This window comes from Cornus florida, unplaced genomic scaffold, assembly GCF_030987335.1.
Source record: "Cornus florida cultivar Cherokee Brave unplaced genomic scaffold, ASM3098733v1 CherokeeBrave_3.0.0_Hap2_Chr04, whole genome shotgun sequence".
Taxonomy (NCBI): domain Eukaryota; kingdom Viridiplantae; phylum Streptophyta; class Magnoliopsida; order Cornales; family Cornaceae; genus Cornus; species Cornus florida.
This window is the reverse complement of record NW_026775574.1, coordinates 19,234,906-19,244,595: the sequence shown is the minus strand read 5'-3', so window position 1 is coordinate 19,244,595 and position 9,690 is coordinate 19,234,906. Positions and strand designations below refer to the sequence as shown.

The following is a 9,690-nucleotide window of genomic DNA, read 5'->3' as shown; positions in this document are numbered from 1 at the left end:
CCGCACTAGAGCCAAACTCTGGCCATATCACAGTAACAATGTCCCAAAACTCCAAAATAAATAAGTTAACAACTTATAAACGAAATATATATATGCAGCACGAAACTACATTCCATGCACAAGTAGGTTGAAACCACACAATACATGCTTTAAATCCACAACTACTATAGGATAACAATGTCAAATCTTCAGAGCGCAATTCGTTATGCGCTATAATAACATCACATGTCGAATCTTCAGTGTGCGATTCGTTACACGCTATCACAATATATTTCAACATTGAAACATAAACTCATGCATCCATTAAAAGTCTAAAATCATGTTTCAAACATATTATCAATGTCAAATACATGATTTAATCAATAATGCAATAGAAACGAAAATTGATCAAATAACTAATTAATTTCCCTACGTTTCAAATCTCAATCAAATGGTCCCTAATTAATACATGTTATACAATATAACTTGATCACTACATATATCAATTCAAAAACTTGATTAGGCCATTTGAACAACAAAATGGAATTCAATTAAATCATAGTAATCAAACCCCAAAATTCTAAAACAACGTCAAATGGTCCCAAATTAACATATGCTAGTATACAAGTCCTAGTCATTATAAATATCAAGTTAAAAACTTAATTAGGCCACTGGAATCATTAAATAAATTTTAATTAATCATTTTAACTAAAATCTTTAGATTTTCGTACTTATCCAAATGCTCTATGTTAAAGAACATGCAAAGACTTAATTTAAAAGCATATCACAAGTTCATTTCATGCAAGGTACGACCATGAGAATTAATCTTTCACAAAAGAAAAATATTAAATAAAAAGTGCAATTCTTATTCAAATAATCCCAATTTAATATATGTTAACAAACATATTAAAGCCTAATTTATCATCATGCCACAATTCAAATCTAAACTATATACATCTTTGTAATTTAAATCTCATACAAAGAAATAAATATTACTAACTTTCTAGATTTGATACAAGGCATGCAACCAAGTGTATAATCATGGGAAACACTCAATACAACACATACATAATCCTAAAACATCCCCTACCTCAATTTAAGATGAAAATCTCAAAAGCCACCAAAATGAAACGGCTTCGAATCTGACGATACTTTAGGGTTTTGTCGGGGACAACGCCGTGAACATTAAACTCCAAAGAGGACCTACCAAAATCCTAACTTGGCGTCAAACCCGAATTCAAAAATTGGCCAAAAACGGGTTCTAATAAGGGTGAAAGATACACGTCGTCAAGACGAGCAATAAACATAAAAGGCATGACGATGTTTTAACAAAAGGAAGAAGTTCAAAAGAGGAGAGAGGTGGTGGCAGCCCATGGCTGCCATTGAATCTAGCCAAGAGAGAGGAGAGAGAAAGAGAGAGAAAAATTTGGTTTTTTAACTTTAAGTCTCCTATTTATAGAAAATCTCAAAAAGTGCCCCGGACGGCCCCCGCCGGGTCCGGAAAAGTGGAATTTGAGCATGTGCACTCAAACAGTGAAACTCCATGAACAAAAAAATTTAAAATAAGAAAATATAAACAACGGAAGAAATGGCATCGAAAACTGAGTCCCGAGCAGAAAGTTATGCCCCAAACAAGCTGTGGCTAAAAACCCTAAAACTGGGAAATATCGACCAGGAGGAAATTCTAAAAGTACGTGACTTGACGAAAAGTGAAAATGAATTCCATACGAGGATCCAGGCTCGAAACAAGGCATTTAGCAATAACTTTCATTAATTGCACAATGACCCCTCCAAAAAGTGAAAACTGCACCACTGGCTCAGAATTAAAATATTTTTCAAAAAAATATTTTCTTAAAAACCCCTAAACTAAAGTATCTTCAAAAGATATTTATGAAAAACACCTTAAGAAAAGAAAAAGTTTCCAAAGAACTATACATCCATGCCCCTATGGACACTAGGAGCAACCAGAGTACTTTACTATAAAAGTAAAGATACGTATTTCGTGGAAACCATTTAGAATGAAGATATGTGAAGTCAAAAACCAACTCCAAACACAAGAAGTGAGGTTATGCAACAAGGTAGCACACGGGGAAAAGACAAAATAGGGAAAATGACGAAATAGGGAAAAGGACGAAAGTGAATAGTATCGAAAAATGAAAAATGTGGAATTGACTCGGTCCTCAAAGAAAGTTGTCAATCTAAAGAAAAGAGTCTCAAAAATCACTCCAGAGCACTCGAGACAACACTAAGTGATGAGAAACTGAACTTAGAAAGGCAAAGATCAACGGAAAAAAAATATCCGTCAAAATCTGAGAAAAGGGAAAGGAAGGAAAAAGACCGGGTCATTACAAAAACCCATACATACAAGTTAGCAGTTGCAGAGAGAAAAGGGGGCAAGCTTAAGAGTTGAGAGATAGCGGGCCAGCGGCTGAAGCTTGAGAGTTGAGAGACAGCGGCTGAAACTAGCGACAGCGAACCCGTACTGGGGCAATGGGCGATGGACAGTGAAAGATATGGGTTTCGATTTTTTGAACAATCCCAAATGATATGCCGATATGGGGGTTTTGATATAGGTAATAGGTTTTGAACTTTTGATTCAGATACATAAACTTAAATATATGGGTTTTGAACTTCTGATTATTGTAGATTTTGTAGTTTGCAGTTGCAGAGAGAGAGAGAGAGGACAAGTTCAGAGTTGAGAACGAGAATGGAGATAGATGGAGGCGATTGGGGAGGCCTAAAATGATATGCCCTAAAAAGCAGCTTTCGTCAAAAAGCGGGTTTGGTACTAGTCATAAAACAGGGTTAGTACTAGAGTTGTAGGATTTTGTTGATTTGATTTTGATACGATGACAATGATATTCCAACTTTGAATAATTTATTATCAAAATAAAGGCTTAAATCATAAAACTTCAATTACCATCATTTTTGTATAGTAAAACTATAACTTATTTGTACTATAAAGTTATTTTTTTGCTCTAATTCTATTAATGAACCGTTAAGAATTTATTAAATGTTTAAATTATTATATGTTAAAAAATAAAAGACTAGAACTATTAGAGTGTTTACAAAGGTTTTATAATTAAAAAATGATAGTATTAAAAGCATCTTTAGTTATTTAAACTACTGTATTTTTTTACTCTTTAGTTATTTAAAAATAAAAAACTGTTATTAAAATACTAAAATAAGCTCAGTGGTCTAATGATATTTCATCAACCTCTAAAATTAGATGGTAAAGATTGAAGTCCCAATATGGGAAAATGGATACTCTTTTAAAAGCATCTCCAATGGGCTCTCCAAATTTGCCACATCAGCTTTTTTCAATAGTCACGTCAGTATTTTTCATAGCCACGTCAACGTTTTGGAGTTTCCAAATTTTAGCTATCAGATGTACTCCAATGGTACATTTTCGCTCTCCAAAAATATTAATATTTTAATATTTTTAAAATCTTTAATAAATTTTATTTTTTAACTTTTTCCTAACGGCTATATTTTTAAAACGGATATATCATACAAAATATTTAAACAATACAATATTTATTATTAAAAATAATACGATACAACATAAATTTAAACAATACAAATTTAAACAATACAATAAAAATAAAAAAATAATACAATATGACATGGAATTAAAAACATAACAACTATATATTAGCATATAGATGCTAATATTTCATTTTGGCATTCAATTAGCCATGCATTCCCCGCTTGTGTTGGCATCAATTCTGGATCTTTTTGCATGATTAACATCTCTTCAGCTCCTTATTTGTTTTCAATCTCTCTTAGTTTGCTTTGAAGCTCGAGTTGTCTGGTCTTTTCTTTATCTACTTTGCGTGCCTCTCGTGCTATTTGAGCGGCCTCAAGAGTTTCAGATTGTCTTTGATAAAGGGCTGCTGCATGATTGAATTTGCTAATGAAATCATTCTGACTTTCAGATTGTCTTTTATCTTTATTTCGCCTCTGCATCGCTGCTTTTCGTCCTTCTGGTTGCTGACATTCTTTAACATCTGTCGGATCATTTTCGCCTATGTGTGTCGATCCTTCAACCAAACTTGGTGTCGTTGCTGCATTACTTGATGGAGTATATGGGTTTGAATGACCAATAGGCTCACTATCATCAATGTGGATTCCACTCCTCTTCTTCGATTGTTTTTTTTTTTTTTTTGGATGTCAATTCTTTTTGACAATGTAAATGCCACTTATTGTTGCTCTTAAAAATGTTCCAACAACTGTCAAACTTAATTTTGGTGTTATTTTGACGAGCAAACAACTTTTTGGCTGCTATCATCTAAAAAATAAAAATCAATAATTATTAGAAGACAAATCTTTAAAATATCTACCAATTAAATTTAATATAATAAATAACTTACCTTGTACGCATTGTCTTGCCAACTGGGGTAATTCTTTTCAATTTGGGTCATGCATCCAGAAAATTTGGTAATCATTTGTTGCATGAAGGAACAACGATTTAAGCAGGCGATATGATTTCTTTTAGATGTACCAGCATCACTAATGTGTTGCTCAAAACTTTCTTAAATTCAAATCCATAACGCTATCTTTTGTTGGTCTGAACCGATGACCGCATCAGTGCTAATGGCCATCCACGCATAACATAAAGCTTCATCTTCAACCGTGGACTAATTAGGAGGCCGTAGCCCTTTGCTTTCTGGGAGGTTGGTAGTTACTGGATTGTGGCACTTCAGTAGGAATGTTGGAAACTTGAAAAGGTTAATGAGATGAAAATTGAGATTATTCTCCCACAAATTGAGATTCATCTCCAACAAATAAGAAGGGATCAAAATTATCATTTGATTAGTTAAATTGGGAGTTGTACACTACACCATATTAGGGTTTTACCAGTGTTCTTTAAAAGAGCGCTGGTATAGGTGTAATCGTACCAGCGCTTTTTTAAAAAGCGCTGGTATAGGTGTAATGGTACCAGCTTTTTTTTAAAGAGCACTGGTATAGGTGCAATCATACCAGCGCTCTTTTAAAAAGTGCTGGTATAGGTAAACTAATACCAGTGCTTTAAAAAAAGAGCATCGGTAAGTGTGAAATTTAATGCGGGAAAAATTGGCGCTTTAACATTATTTCACTTTTTTATTTTTTTTATTTTCCATTTATTTCTAATCTTATCTCATCCGAGCCCTAGGTTTCTCTTCAACCTCCCATTCGCCTCCATCTCTATTCTCGGTCTTAACTCTGAACTTGCCCCCTTTCCTTCTCTTTGCAACTCCCTAATCGCCTCCATCTCTATTCTTGTTCTCAACTCTGAACTTGCCCCCCCCCCTTCTCTCTCTGCAACTACTAACTAGAAATTCTATAAGAATCAGAAGTTCAAAACCCATATATTTCAGTTTATCTATCTGTCTGCAAGAATCAAAAGTTCAAAACCTATTCCATAATCAAAACCCATATCTGATATGCCAGATTGTTAAAAAAATCAAAACCCATATCTTTTAGTTTCCATCACCCGCTGTTCTAGTTCGGGTTCGCCGTTCGCAAGCTTCAGCTGCTATCTCTCAACTCTCAAGCTTGCCCCCCTCTCTCTCTGCAACTGTTAACTTGTATGTATGGGTTTTGTTTTTTGTTTTTTGTTTTTTTTTTTCTAAATCAATTAATCACTGGCTTGTTGTGATAGAAAAACATGAGGAAGACGACACTACCAGGGACCAGATCATCGATAGTTACATCAAAACCCTAGCTATGGTTGTTGGAAGGTTTGGATTAACATTTTATTTTTTTTATGTAATTTTCTTATAATTTTATTAAGGCCGCTCCCCCCTTTGATTGATGAGAGATGTAAAGGAAGTTACAGAAAATTGCCCAAGTCAGATTGTGATATATGTGTGTTCTGTTTGTAGAGTGAGTGCTCCGCGGTATCGGATGTTGCCAATGCAGACAAATTTGAATATGCCTCCACTTCCTTCCAATATGACGAAAAAGGTTCTTCCAGTTGCAGCAACACAATCAAAGACCAGTGGGGGTGAGAATTTTGAGTTCCTCAAACTATTTATGTGCTTCAAATTTTGTATTCTGAATTTGTAAAGGAAGTAAAACTTTGGATCATATATACGTGTATGTACATATATTGTTTTGATATGCACAGGAAATTTGGGAAAAAATTGTTTTGATTTTGAATCTGTAAAACTTTGGATTTCTGCAAAACCCTCAAAAAGTTGAGTCAATAATTGTGTATATAATATTATCCTTTTTAACATTTTGTGTTAATTTATCATGTTTATTCCTTCAATGTATTAAGGGTTTTTATTCAGAACCATGCTCTACTATGGTGTTATAATTTCTAAATCAGAAGTTATCAAGTTCTTTTAACAGAATTTTCTTATTTTTTGTGCTTGGGAGTGGTTCTTATATTACCTACAAAATGAGTAGTTCATTTAATTTTCAGGAAGAAATTAAAGTCACTTTATTTTTCTCTTTGTCAGCAGAAAACTATAGCCTTCTCAAATTGAACCAAATTTGACATTCTGTTGAAGAAAGCCACGCTTCTGTAAATTAGTAGTTTTATGAAGAATTAATGGCCAACTGAGAGTTGATTGTGCATGTGGAAAATTAAAATGTTATGTTTCTTATTAATTGTGATAAAATGTTTTGTTTCTTGTGCTGATATGCTTGAGACATTTATAATGAAATTTTGATTCTTCCGTTGCCAGTTGCTGTTATATGTAAAAGCATTTTCTTATCAAGTTTCAGATTTTTTGGTTGTAATTTTATTTTTTTCCCCTTCATGTTACAGTTTCTTCGGAGGTGAAGGTTTCAAATTGAGGTCATTGGTTACTTACGAGGGTTTGAACACCAGATCAAGTCCATTAGTGATCAAAGGGATCTACATTTTTCTTATAGTGTTTAGAGGTTTCAAGTGTCTCATGGCTTATGGGGTACACTAGTACCGTATTCTGCTATCATTTGTTTGAAAGAAGGATAGACCATTAAATTGAATGCGACTAATTGTAGACCTTTGATTGATTTGCTACACCTTTTTTGCTCTTTTTTTTTTTTTTTTTTTTTTTTCTCTCTCTAATTGCACGTTTTCTTGCAACAACACTATGTTATTCCTAATTTTGTGCACAGGTGAATGATGGGAGGAGCATCGATCCATCTGAGTTGCAAGAGAAGTTGACCGACTTAGTCATCCGGACTTCAAGTTAGATCCCCTTTTAATTTTTGTTTCTCTGATGTTTTTGTTTTCAAACTATAATGGGGCTTTGAGTTGGATTTTGAAGTGTGAACTTGTGGTGCTTGTGGGGGCTACTTTATACTCTTGGGAAGTTTGTTGTCTATATTTTTGTAAGTCTTCCTTCCTTGCATTCCAGATAGTAATTAAGATAGTGTAGTGACTGTTCTTGTACACAAGAAAAATATTTCATGTTAGGATTGTTGATTGAGACAACATGCATTAATTCTATCTTTCATGTGTTTTTCTATTTCTCCAGTGTTATGACTCTTAGTTAAAACACATATTCCATTAAATTTTTGATTTGGCTCTATTTTATTATCCTTATTCCTTAATGCTGTACAGATAGGAGCTATTGATATTTAATTTGCTCACCTTCTGTTCATGTAATATAAATCATATTGAACTTTTTTTTTGGCAGTTAACTGAGTAAACTATTTCAACAGCTACAAATTTTATTTCATTTTCCACAAATGACATCATCAATAATTTGCCTCTTCCATTTCTGTTTTGATTCCCAGCTAGCTTAATTTCATTACCTTTTTTCCCTCTCCAAGCCAAAATATATGAACTTAATAGATTATTAATACAAAATTTTGCGTGACAGTCTTGGTTTTACATGTTATCTGTTTAAGTTTTTATCAATGGAAGAAATCACTTTTCTGAAAAGTGTCTTCATCAACATCTCCTGGCCTACCATTCCTTGTTCATGCACAACATGTAAGTGAATGAAAGCACTATTTGTCTTTATGTTCATATTTCCATCAAGTTATTTTCTATTAACAACTTAATACTACTTATTCTATCTTGATACATATTGTCCCTTCAAAGAATTTAGGAAAAAACTATAAAGAAAAAAAAAACGTTGCCTTAAAGTTACTGGTCATAAATGTGCATAGTAATGGTGGATTAGTTTCGCATAGAATCTGATAAGCTTGTAGGTGGCAGATGAATCCGTCCCACACCCGGCTCTGAACTTGGAGAGCTCTCACTGCATCACCATGATGGAAGCCGTTAACAACGGCAAGGATTTTCACATCTCCGTCACCATGCCTTCTATTGAGGTACTTAATTTGCTCAACTAAATTGATCTGTTCTTGGAAACATTGATTTGTTCTTGGATATAAAATAGAGGGCAATGGATATAATATACATATGGTGTTTGTCAGTAATAGATTTGGATTCTTCCTTTGTTCATTTAAGAGGGAAATAACAACTTACAAGGAATATGGGCCATCCAACATGTCCAGTTAATTTAAATGGTGTAAAGAATCTATGCCTCCTGGTCTTCTGTGAATAAATCAAATGGTAGCAAAAATATTTATTGTAGAGCTTTGTCTTCTCCAATTAATTTTAACTATAAAAAGAATCTTTGTTTCTTGTGACCATGCAATAGAAATAATAATAATAATAATAACTATTGCAGAGCTTTGTCTTCTTAGGGCCCATTTCCCTTTTTTTTTTTTTTTTTTTTTCCTCTTAATAATATGGTGTTCAAATTTACAAAGATGGAGAATTTTGTGATGTTTGTCAATGAATTTGTTAGAAGCTTATGCACTAAGATAGAATCATGACTTATGAGTTGATATCAGTAAATTATGGCTTTTTACAACCTGCTAACCTACCATTTTGCATTTGTAGGTGAGGATAGTCTCAAGGGAGCAAGTAAAAGCACTAAGGAAAGCTGTTGATGATGTAAGTTGCAATGGTTCACTTTGAATAGTTTCTCCATGCAAACTACGTTTTCAGAGGCAACTTAAAGAAGTGTTTTAGAGAGTTTGAAGTTGAAGCTAGAAAAAAGAAAGTTTGAAGATGGGGTCGTGGTTGTGCTTTTTGAATTTCCTTAGTCGATGTGAAAACTTCTAATACATTTTGATGGGTTCTTTTGAGGAAACTTGTGGTTATGTTCACTACTTTTGTGAAAAATTATTTTCATTGTGTATACTTCTTTTGTAAAAACTTGGTGTTCAGTACAGTATTATCTATTAGTAGACATGCAATTTGGATGGTATTTTCATATTTGCAAATTAACTTGTAGTTGCCTAAATCCATTAGTATACATCTGGATGATAATTGTTTTTAATTATAAACATGTTTTATAAATAGGTTTCTTTAGGGGAAAAAAAAAAACCAAAACAAAACAAAAAAATAAAAAAATAAAAAAAAATATGAAAAAGAAAATAAACTGGTAATCACCATCACTCTTTTAAAGAGCGTTGGAATAGACCAAAACCAAAAAAAAATTTAATAAATAAATAAAAATAAATTGGTAAATACCCTTTGCCATCTCTTTTTGAAAAAGCGCTGGTAAATACCTTATGCCAGCGCTTTTTAAGGCTTTTACCAGTGTTTTTGAGCGCAGGTAAAAGCCAAAACTGTTGTAGTGGTAGTTGTCATATGGGGGTTTAGGGTCCATGGAATTGAATTTGAGTAAAAAACATAAATAAAAGATTGAGAAAATGACTTAATGGTTGTAGTTGTAGGTTAAAGACTAGAGAAAATAGGTTGGATAT

The 9,690-nt window shown here is 33.2% G+C and overlaps 1 long non-coding RNA gene across 8 annotated transcripts; it reads left to right on the top strand.

Annotated features, from left to right (window-relative positions):
- Nucleotides 1-5,132: 5,132 nt before the first annotated feature.
- On the top strand, nt 5,133-9,188 carry LOC132302921 (uncharacterized). 8 transcript variants are annotated; one of them, XR_009480995.1, is made up of 7 exons: nt 5,134-5,549; nt 5,624-5,702; nt 5,847-5,968; nt 6,740-7,290; nt 7,785-7,897; nt 8,126-8,241; nt 8,819-9,188. It is a non-coding gene; the product is annotated as an uncharacterized LOC132302921 (long non-coding RNA). The 8 variants fall into 8 exon arrangements; XR_009480994.1 differs by having other exon boundaries at nt 8,119-8,241; XR_009480993.1 differs by having other exon boundaries at nt 5,133-5,549; nt 6,740-6,881; nt 7,075-8,241.
- Nucleotides 9,189-9,690: the final 502 nt, after the last annotated feature.